Raw genomic sequence first — 12,501 nt, forward strand, 5'->3', positions numbered from 1 at the left:
AAACCACAAACTACTAAATGTGTATTTTGTTATTTACTAGGTGCCCCGTGCGAAAATTTTGCATGCAAATGGGCCAAAAGTTAATTAGGTACTTGTGTAGTTTCACGGCGCCAGCATGGGTTCTACGCTCGGCAAACTATCTAAAATAAAGTAACTTAACTCCATGCCAACGTGGATAGTTCATACCCCCACTATCCACGTTGGCATGGAGTTGATTTTAGATAGCATGGCGAGCCACCGAGCCCGCAGCGTGGGCGAGTGAAGCGAGCCCCGCAAGGGGACTCAGACGCGCGGCACCATGCTGGCGCTGTGAAACTACACAAGTACCGTTAATTATTTTACTTATATTTTTAAACGAACAATACAATGTTCAATTCTAATTTAACAATTGGTCAGAAGTTCATTGGTCAGAACTTCATCTTTAAAATGGTTCCTCATTGATCGATTTTTGGATAAGTATAAAGCTGCCCATAGACCGTCCGTTCTGTTCTATGAGATACTCGCTCCCGCGCATCTCATAGTATGGTACAAAAGGTATGTGCTGCACATACTTTTTGTACTAGCTGTTCATCGCAATGTGATGTGTACTATAAGTCCCGAACGGATCCGCAGCTTGAAGGGAGAAAGTGATAGTCAAAAATCGCCTTGTGGAAATAGTATATAAGATTTTCTTCATAAATGCATTCCTATCCCCAGCTGGTATTTGGATAGAAATGGTTTAATCCTATGATTAAAATATCTGGTACTTGTGTAATATCTGGGCGCCCGATTATTATTTTTTGATTGTTTGCTTTAACTTAAGGCATACAATCCGATGCGATGGACCCGATTTTATTTTATTTTGGAAAAATCGGGTCCATCGCATGCAACTAACTCGCATGCGATGCAATGGACCTGATTTTTACATTGGGTCCAATGTTAAATGCCCCCCAGACCCCATTTTTTTTTTTATTGTATTCCCCCCCCCCCCCAGAAGTGTGGTGAGTGGACGCGGAATAGATTTTAAGTAATCCGCGGGGCTCGCTGCGCTCGCCACACTTTATAAAATCAACTCCATGCCCACTTGGATAGTGGGGGCATGAACAGGGTCGGTATACAATAAAAAATGGGGCCTGGGGGGCATTTAACATTGGACTCAATGTAAAATCGGGTCTTAGGGACCATTTAACCCCTTCCCGACATTTGACGTACATGTACGTCATGGTCGGGAAGTACTTCCCGACATTTGACGTACATGTACGTCATGGCTTTAAACTGTCACTGCGTCTATAGACGCGGTGACAGTTAGGAGATGTCTGCTGTCCCTGACAGCAGACATCCCCCCTCGCCGCCCAGGGGGGGCAGGGGTGCCCCCCCCGGTCGGCGATCGCTGTGATTGGCTGTTCAAATGTGAACAGCCAATCACAGCTATTTCTGTGTTACCGGCGGCTATGCCGCTCGGTAACACAGAAAACAGTGGTGATCGGTGCTGTTAAGTACAGCACCGATCACCACCGATGAGCTGGCCCCCCTCCCTCCCACCCGGCAGCTCACCCGTGCAGACGCAGGCTCCCCCGGCAGCAGCAGCAGCGCACGCAGCGCTCGCCCCTCACCCCTCCCCTCCAGCCGCAGCAGCAGCTTCATGAGCTGCTTAAAAAGTTAAAACATAAAATGAACATAAAATGAACTGAATTATATGTATGTGTGTGTGTATGTGTGTGTGTGTGTGTGTGTATATATATATATATTAGATAGTATGTATGTATGTATGTATGTATGTATATATATATATATATATTAGATAGTATGTATGTATGTATGTATGTATGTATGTATATATATATATATATATATATATATATATATATATATATATATAAACGTCGGTAAATGATAGGCGTCACTCCGGGGCTTGGTGTCAACCAAATTTTATGTGAAAAAGCGGTGTCACGGTCAACGCCGTTTCGGATAAACCGTCATCAGGACCATACAATGTGAAATAACAAATAAAGTGCATTTTATACTTACAGAGTCAGATGCCGCAGCGTGGAGCCTTCCTCCGAACGGCCTCCGCCGATGACATCTACCTGACGTCATCAGGAGGTGTCCTGCCGCGAAGTACTGGCAGCGGAAGATGCCCATACTGCTGCAATAACAAAAGTGCAGCAAAATGTTATGATAGTGACTAGTAAACATTTGTGATAATATACAATATGTGGTACATAGTAATAATTAATAAAATAGTGAAAGAATAAAAAAATAATAAACAAGTTAAAAACCAGCGTAATGTGTTGCGGGTTGTTTCATTCAAACACAGTATATGCATTAATGAGAGCGTCCACTAGATGTCAGTCTGGTGCCGTGGTTTCTATGCTTATATGGCCAGACTGAATGAATATATAAAGAAAATTATTTGATGAGTGGAAGCAGTCATTAATGAAAAAGTATCATCACAAAATTATTTTTTAATGTTAGGTATAAAATGTCCACAATAACTCATAAACTACACTTAATATGCCCAAAACATTTTGAAAAGATCTGTTATGCAGGGGATCTGGAGTTTATAAAAAACATCCTAAACTATAACATTCATTAAGTCCCCCTGGGGCTATGGTACCCAGCCTATGGATCCATTTGTTCTCAATTTGAAGTAAACGTTTCCCCCTGTTACCTCCCCTTAAACTCTGGGACATGGTCAATGAGTTGAAATTTAAAATTGGCCATGGTGTGACGGGCAGTGACAAAATGTCTTGCTACTGTTTGTTCACTGTGCCCCTTTTCTAATGCATTCCGTATGGCTGCCCGATGGTTAGCCATGCGTTCTTTGATGGTACATGTGGTTTTCCCGATGTAACTTAATCCACAGGGACAAGTTACCATGTAGATAACGAATCGGGTCGAACAGGTGAGTATATGCTTGATCGAAATGTTTTTACCTGACTGGGGATGTCTAAAGGTGCGACCAGGAGTCATATGTCTACATGTTGTGCATCCCGTGCATCGATAACAGCCATTAGGTCTAGATAAAAAATGGGTAGATTTTTTGGATGTATTGAGATTCTTTGAGGAGTCAATGTGGCTGGCAATGGTGGGTCCCCGAAGGTATGCAGTCTGTAATCTGGTGTTATTAAGACTAGGTAATGCCGGGTCCGTAGACACTACCGGCCAAAATTTTTTGGCTCTTTTAACAATGCCAGGGGTTTTATTGGTGAAGTGAGTTACCCAAGTAAATGACTTCTCCTTATGCCCCTCCTCCTTCTTATTAGTTATTAATAAATCCTCTCTTGTTGTGGACTTAGCTTTGGCCATGGCCTGCATCAATAAATCATACGGGTACCCCCGTTGTAGAAATCTATCACACATGGCCTCTAATTGCAAGTCTCGTATAGAGTTGTCACTATTGATCCTACACACCCTTAAAAATTGGGAGTAGGGCAAACTCCTTATAGTAGCTTTTGGGTGAAAGCTTTGAAAATGTAGGAGCATATTCCTGTCAGTTTCTTTCGAGAATAATTTGGTACTCAATTTATTACCTCTCTTGGTGATCCTAACATCGAGGAAATCTACTTGTTCCTCACTTATAGTGAATGTCAGTTTAGCTGGACAGGTGGATGCATTATGTTCTGAGAGCAGATTGACTAATGTATCTTTTTCACCAGTCCACAACAAGATAAGATCGTCAATATAACGATAATAAAATAAAGCATGTTTTGTGAACATCTCGTTATTCAAAAAGCTATCAGTCTCAACTTTAAACATAAATGCATTTGCATATACAGGAGCAGCTGGAGAACCCATAGCACAACCGGAAGTTTGAATAAAAAACTTGTTATCAAAAATGAAAATATTGTGGACAAGTACAAACTCTAAAAGTTTTAGAAAAAAGTTGGAATCAGGTCCAGTGTACAAAGGATTATTGGTCATGATGTCTGTTACCGCTTTCAAGCCCAATTCATGCGGGATGCATGTATATAGGCTTGAAACATCTATTCCAACCAGTAAGGTATGACTTGGTATGTCCCCCAAAGCATCCAATTTAACCAGCAATGCTGTCGTGTCCTTAAGGTAAGTTGAGGTCCCTTGTATGCATGACTGGAGATGTGAGTCCACATAACGAGCCACATGTTCACATAAAGATCCTTCTGCTGCTATGATAGGTCTTCCCGGCGGTTTTTGCGGATTTTTATGCAGCTTAGGTAATATATAAAAGTATGGTATGAGAGTGTCTTTCTTCAATAGGGCAGATTTGGTTTCTGGAGAAATAGTGCGAGACAGAATGGCCTCATCCAATAATGATTCCAATTCTTTATAATGTTCCATAATGGGATTTTTTTCAAGTAGAGTATATGTGGAACCATCGGATAGAAGTCGCTCACACTCATTTCTATAGTCCTCCTTGTTCATGACCACTATGGCTCCTCCTTTATCGGCCTTGGAGATAATGATGGTATCTTTCTCTTTAAGGCTTTTTAGGGCCAACCACTCTCGCTTGGTTAGGTTGGATTTAGTTGAATTTTTAACAAATTTATTGGAATCCTCCAATAGCCTCCCGAAGGTTTTCAAGGAAGGATTGTTACTCAACGGATCGAATGTACTTTTAGGCTTCAATTTTTGTACAATAGGATCATTAAGTACTTCGTCATTCTGTGCAGGGGAATGTTGGTCAAAATATTCTCTTAATCGGAGTTTGCGGTTGATTTTGAAATTATCAATCAGCCAGTCAAAATCATCAAATTGGACATTAGGGACAAAATTGAGACCCTTATTTAATAGGGTGAGTTCATCTTGGCTCAATGAAATGTCAAGGGTCTCAATTTTGTCCCTAATGTCCAATTTGATGATTTTGACTGGCTGATTGATAATTTCAAAATCAACCGCAAACTCCGATTAAGAGAATATTTTGACCAACATTCCCCTGCACAGAATGACGAAGTACTTAATGATCCTATTGTACAAAAATTGAAGCCTAAAAGTACATTCGATCCGTTGAGTAACAATCCTTCCTTGAAAACCTTCGGGAGGCTATTGGAGGATTCCAATAAATTTGTTAAAAATTCAACTAAATCCAACCTAACCAAGCGAGAGTGGTTGGCCCTAAAAAGCCTTAAAGAGAAAGATACCATCATTATCTCCAAGGCCGATAAAGGAGGAGCCATAGTGGTCATGAACAAGGAGGACTATAGAAATGAGTGTGAGCGACTTCTATCCGATGGTTCCACATATACTCTACTTGAAAAAAATCCCATTATGGAACATTATAAAGAATTGGAATCATTATTGGATGAGGCCATTCTGTCTCGCACTATTTCTCCAGAAACCAAATCTGCCCTATTGAAGAAAGACACTCTCATACCATACTTTTATATATTACCTAAGCTGCATAAAAATCCGCAAAAACCGCCGGGAAGACCTATCATAGCAGCAGAAGGATCTTTATGTGAACATGTGGCTCGTTATGTGGACTCACATCTCCAGTCATGCATACAAGGGACCTCAACTTACCTTAAGGACACGACAGCATTGCTGGTTAAATTGGATGCTTTGGGGGACATACCAAGTCATACCTTACTGGTTGGAATAGATGTTTCAAGCCTATATACATGCATCCCGCATGAATTGGGCTTGAAAGCGGTAACAGACATCATGACCAATAATCCTTTGTACACTGGACCTGATTCCAACTTTTTTCTAAAACTTTTAGAGTTTGTACTTGTCCACAATATTTTCATTTTTGATAACAAGTTTTTTATTCAAACTTCCGGTTGTGCTATGGGTTCTCCAGCTGCTCCTGTATATGCAAATGCATTTATGTTTAAAGTTGAGACTGATAGCTTTTTGAATAACGAGATGTTCACAAAACATGCTTTATTTTATTATCGTTATATTGACGATCTTATCTTGTTGTGGACTGGTGAAAAAGATACATTAGTCAATCTGCTCTCAGAACATAATGCATCCACCTGTCCAGCTAAACTGACATTCACTATAAGTGAGGAACAAGTAGATTTCCTCGATGTTAGGATCACCAAGAGAGGTAATAAATTGAGTACCAAATTATTCTCGAAAGAAACTGACAGGAATATGCTCCTACATTTTCAAAGCTTTCACCCAAAAGCTACTATAAGGAGTTTGCCCTACTCCCAATTTTTAAGGGTGTGTAGGATCAATAGTGACAACTCTATACGAGACTTGCAATTAGAGGCCATGTGTGATAGATTTCTACAACGGGGGTACCCGTATGATTTATTGATGCAGGCCATGGCCAAAGCTAAGTCCACAACAAGAGAGGATTTATTAATAACTAATAAGAAGGAGGAGGGGCATAAGGAGAAGTCATTTACTTGGGTAACTCACTTCACCAATAAAACCCCTGGCATTGTTAAAAGAGCCAAAAAATTTTGGCCGGTAGTGTCTACGGACCCGGCATTACCTAGTCTTAATAACACCAGATTACAGACTGCATACCTTCGGGGACCCACCATTGCCAGCCACATTGACTCCTCAAAGAATCTCAATACATCCAAAAAATCTACCCATTTTTTATCTAGACCTAATGGCTGTTATCGATGCACGGGATGCACAACATGTAGACATATGACTCCTGGTCGCACCTTTAGACATCCCCAGTCAGGTAAAAACATTTCGATCAAGCATATACTCACCTGTTCGACCCGATTCGTTATCTACATGGTAACTTGTCCCTGTGGATTAAGTTACATCGGGAAAACCACATGTACCATCAAAGAACGCATGGCTAACCATCGGGCAGCCATACGGAATGCATTAGAAAAGGGGCACAGTGAACAAACAGTAGCAAGACATTTTGTCACTGCCCGTCACACCATGGCCAATTTTAAATTTCAACTCATTGACCATGTCCCAGAGAGTTTAAGGGGAGGTAACAGGGGGAAACGTTTACTTCAAATTGAGAACAAATGGATCCATAGGCTGGGTACCATAGCCCCAGGGGGACTTAATGAATGTTATAGTTTAGGATGTTTTTTATAAACTCCAGATCCCCTGCATAACAGATCTTTTCAAAATGTTTTGGGCATATTAAGTGTAGTTTATGAGTTATTGTGGACATCTTATACCTAACATTAAAAAATAATTTTGTGATGATACTTTTTCATTAATGACTGCTTCCACTCATCAAATAATTTTCTTTATATATTCATTCAGTCTGGCCATATAAGCATAGAAACCACGGCACCAGACTGACATCTAGTGGACGCTCTCATTAATGCATATACTGTGTTTGAATGAAACAACCCGCAACACATTACGCTGGTTTTTAACTTGTTTATTATTTTTTTATTCTTTCACTATTTTATTAATTATTACTATGTACCACATATTGTATATTATCACAAATGTTTACTAGTCACTATCATAACATTTTGCTGCACTTTTGTTATTGCAGCAGTATGGGCATCTTCCGCTGCCAGTACTTCGCGGCAGGACACCTCCTGATGACGTCAGGTAGATGTCATCGGCGGAGGCCGTTCGGAGGAAGGCTCCACGCTGCGGCATCTGACTCTGTAAGTATAAAATGCACTTTATTTGTTATTTCACATTGTATGGTCCTGATGACGGTTTATCCGAAACGGCGTTGACCGTGACACCGCTTTTTCACATAAAATTTGGTTGACACCAAGCCCCGGAGTGACGCCTATCATTTACCGACGTTATGTGTATGGGCTTGCCCCAGAAGAGGAAGGCACCCGGGCACCGTTACTTGCGACACAGGAGTGCCGGACATTGCATCGCATCACTATATATATATATATATATATATATATATATATATATATATATATATATATATATATATATATATATATATATATATATATATATATATATATATATATATATATATATATATATATATATATATATATATATATATATATATATATATATATAATGTGTGTGTGTGTATGTATGTATGTATATATATATATACACACACACACACACACACACACACACACACACACACACACATATATATTAGAAAGATATTCCCGACATATGATGTATATATACGTCATGGTCGGGAGGTACATACACACACACCTATATATATAAAAATTTGGTACTTGTTTCCTATCTGGGCGCCCAGGTTTTCTACGTACGGCACCGTACTGAAATCGGATCGCATCGCATCGTACACATACACGATATTGAACGATGCGATGCGATGCGATGCGATGCAATCCGATTTCCCATAGGAAACAATGTTAAATGGCTCAATTTAGCCAAATTATCATAGGAACAATAGTAAATGGGCCAAAAACACCCCTGAACATTGAAATGTCCCCCCAAAAGTAGTTGACGCCACCCCGCCATCAACGTGAACCCGAAGCGTGGCGAGCGCAGCGAGCCCGCGAGGGGCGGCGGTACGCGTCCTCCGACCTTTTCATGCCCTACTATCCACTAGGGCGTGGAGTGAGAATAGAATAGTGTGGCGAGCGCAGCGAGCCACCGAGCCCGAAGCGTGGCGAGCGCAGCGAGCCCCGCGAGGGGACGCGGATACCTTCACAGTTATACGCGTCCCCTCGCGGGCTTCCCAGGTGTCCATGGCGACGCGGACACCTGGGAAGCCCGCAAAGGGACGCGTTTACCTGTGAAGGTATCCGCGTCCCCTCGCGGGGCTCGCTGCGCTCGCCACGCTTCGGGCTCGGTGGCTCGCTGCGCTCGCCACACTATTCTATTCTCACTCCACGCCCTAGTGGATAGTAGGGCATGAAAAGGTCGGAGGACGCGTACCGCCGCCCCTCGCGGGCTCGCTGCGCTCGCCACGCTTCGGGTTCACGTTGATGGCGGGGTGGCGTCAACTACTTTTGGGGGGACATTTCAATGTTCAGGGGTGTTTTTGGCCCATTTACTATTGTTCCTATGATAATTTGGCTAAATTGAGCCATTTAACATTGTTTCCTATGGGAAATCGAATCGGATCGCATCGCATCGCATCGCATCGTTCAATATCGTGTATGTGTACGATGCGATGCGATCAGATTTCACTACGGAGAATAGCATGGTGCTCAATTAACTTAGTGGGCGCCCAGATAGGAAACAAGTACCAAAAATTTTGAGCCAGAACTGCATTTTTCTGTAAAAAATTACATTTTTTTACACAAAAATGCAGATCTGGCTCAAAATTTTTCATTTTCACAAGGAATGAAGGAGACAAAGCACCCCAAAATATGTGCCCCAATTTCTCCCGAGTACGGCAATGCCTCACATGTGACCAAAAAATACCAGTTGGGTGCATGGCAGGACTCAGAAGGGAAGGAGTGATATTTGGATTTTGCAGCACAGATTCTGGTTGAATGACCCCCGAAACACCCATACAGTGGAACCCCCCCACAAGTGACCCCATTTTGCAAACTACACCCTTCAGGGAATTCATCAAGGGGTATAGTGTACATTTCAAACCCCCAGGGGTTTCACCAATTTTGATACAACTGAGCTGTGAAAATGAAAAATTATTTTTTTTCATTTTCACTGCCCAGTTGTACCACAATTGGTGAAACCCCTGGGGGTTTGAAATGTACACTATACCCCTAGATAAATTCCCTGAAGGGTGTAGTTTGCAAAATGGGGTCACTTGTGGGGGGGTTCCTAACTTTTAGCATTTTATGGTGCCTAGAAACCTACATGGTGCCTAAAAAATAATCTCATAAAAAGGAGGCTCCAAAATCAAGTAGGTGCTCCTTCTATTATGAATCCTGTGGTTTGGTCACCGTGCACACTAGGGCCACATATAGGATATTTATGAAAACCAAAGAATTGGGGGAATCAATTTTTAGTCACATTTCTCTAGTAAAATCTGCTGTGTTCCTTAGAAAAATGTATTAATATTGCAAATCTGCAAAAAAGATGAAATTTTGAAATTTCACCTACACTTTGTTTTAATTCCTGTGAAACACCTAAAGGGTTAACAAACTTCCAAAATGCTGTTTTGAATACTGTGAGGGGTGCAGTTTTTGAAATGGCATCATTTATGGGGGTGTCTCACATACAAGTCCCTCAAAGTCACATCAGAACTGAACTGGTCCCTAAAAAAATCAGTGTTTGAAATTTTCTTGAAAATTTGAGAATTTGCTATTCATATTTTAAGCCTCCTAGTGTCCAAAAAAATGAAAATGAGGTTGAAATAATGATGGCAACATAAAGTATACATATGGTCTATGTTAGTTATTAACTATTTTGAGTGGTAAGATTATTTGTCTCACAAGCAGAAAATTTAACATTTTGCAAATCGCAAAATTTTCCATTTTTTTACGACATTTTGGTATTTTTCACAAAAAAACACAGACTGTATCGATGAAAATTTACCACTAACTTGAAGTACAATGTGTCACGAGAAAACAATCTCAAAATTACTGGGATAAGTAAAAGCAAAAAAAAGTTATCCCCACTTAAGTGATACATGTCAGATTTGAAAAAAAGGGCTCTGTCAGGAACGCAAAAACTGGCTCTGTCAGGAAGGGGTTAACATTGCGATTTGGTTACATGCGATCGACCCGATGTAAAAAAAAAAAAATCAGATGCCCAGATATTACACAAGAACCAAATATCTTTATATAATAGTATTGTTTAAAATTGTCAAAGCTAAAGGTGCTCCCGAGGGCATCTCATCGCGCAGTAGAGTTGGAAAATATTAACATGTAGCACACATAATCACTGTGTGATATAAAACCATATCCTCAGTGAGACTAGGGAATCTTTCCATATAATACCAATGAATGTAAATGGTTGTTACCTACTGAACTATAGATAGTACTTTGTGTTTTTAACCAAGAGTTTCCCTAGATCAGTAATGTTCCCTCCAGGATATTTGTGGCCAGGACGTTAGTGCCTATGCACTACACTTTAATTTTTGTGGGTGGAATATTGCAATACATTGTAGCAACTGTCATATTGTAGGTACAATGTGTCACATTGTACTATATGTTAAAGATTTCCCCTTGTACCATTCCACATGCCAGATTGGTGCATCTCAGTCCTCCCTTCAGGCCATCAGACATACCATGCTCATCAATGCATCTACGTCCTTCCACCTCATGACATCAGATAGTAACATGCCCCTGCAGTGCTCACCAGACTACACCAAAACCCATGCTCCTTCACTTATATTGAATTCATCACAAAGTAATTGGATGACCTGTGTGTAGCACCCCAACCATGAAGGAGTGCAAAGTACCAGCACCACGCAGGAGCAGCAGTAGGGTTTCTGCTTCTGCTACAGAAGTGTCTGAGCTTGGGAGCACCAGTACATGGCAGACTGCAGGCCTCTCTGCCAATGCTGACCACACATCAGACCAACTTTTATCCAACTAGTTGGTTGGCCTGATGTGGGGTTAGCTGCTGCTTAGTAAATAAAGCCCCTATTTGGATTAAGGGAGTGATTTGCAAAAGCAAATTCCTTTAATGGACAAAACCATATGCAATACAGGTGAGACGTATGTAACGTGCAGAGAGAGTTACATTTGGGTGAGTTATTTTGTTTCTGTGCAGAGTAAATACTGGCTGCAATGCAATACACTGTAATTTAGATTTCAGTTTGAACACACCCCACCCAAATAACTCTCTGCACATGTTACAACTGCCCCTCCTGCAGTGCAGCATGGGAATGTCCAAAGAAGGAGTTTGCTTTTGCAAACCAACCTGAATCACCACCTAATGCACTGTTTCCTGAACATTGCCATTAAATCCCAGATTTTAAGGCTATCCATCATACTTGCCTACCTGACCCTCTCCATGAGGGAGAAAATGCTCTGTTCCTGGACTTCCCTGGTAATGTATGATTGCCATCACCTGTGGTGAGCTAGGTAATTAATAAGAAAGGTGTTTCACCACAGGTGATGGCAATCATACATTACCAGGGAAGTCCAGGAGCAGAGCATTTTCTGCTGCATGGAGAGGGTCAGGTAGGCAAATATGCTATTCTTGCTTGAGAGCAGGTGACTCTGTACCTCAGTCAATTTGATTTAACCATGTGGTGTAGAACTCATCAAAACCTGAACTGTAATGACTGAATCTGACCCTTGATGCCAAAGTGCACTAGTGCAAAAAACGAAATCACTTAACGCTAGTTCATACATCTGCCCCACTGTGTGGTGTAGCAGGGTGGATGCCAAGCTTCAGTGTTGCAGCAACATTTCAATGGCTTTAACTTCTTGTCTTTGTCCTGTTGGCAAGGTTTGTAGTGTTCGTATTTGGTTCTGGGTATAGACCCATATGCCGGAGCCTGCTCGTTGGGACCATAGCACAAATTAATACAATATTACACAGAGTGCACCCTGGAGAATTATAAATAAGACGACAAGGGTTAACTTAAAAATACTGCTAGTTAAATTCAATTGCCAGCTATGTATAGGGATGGCCATTGTATCGATGGCTGTCATCCATGGCAATAGTGCAACCATCAATAGTGTTAAACTATGCAATGAATGACCATCGATGTTTTTACCTATTGCTGGTCATACATTTTTTTGACTGATTGGCTTT

This window comes from Crinia signifera, chromosome 3 (assembly GCF_055691185.1).
Source record: "Crinia signifera chromosome 3, ASM5569118v1, whole genome shotgun sequence".
NCBI classification, from domain to species: domain Eukaryota; kingdom Metazoa; phylum Chordata; class Amphibia; order Anura; family Myobatrachidae; genus Crinia; species Crinia signifera.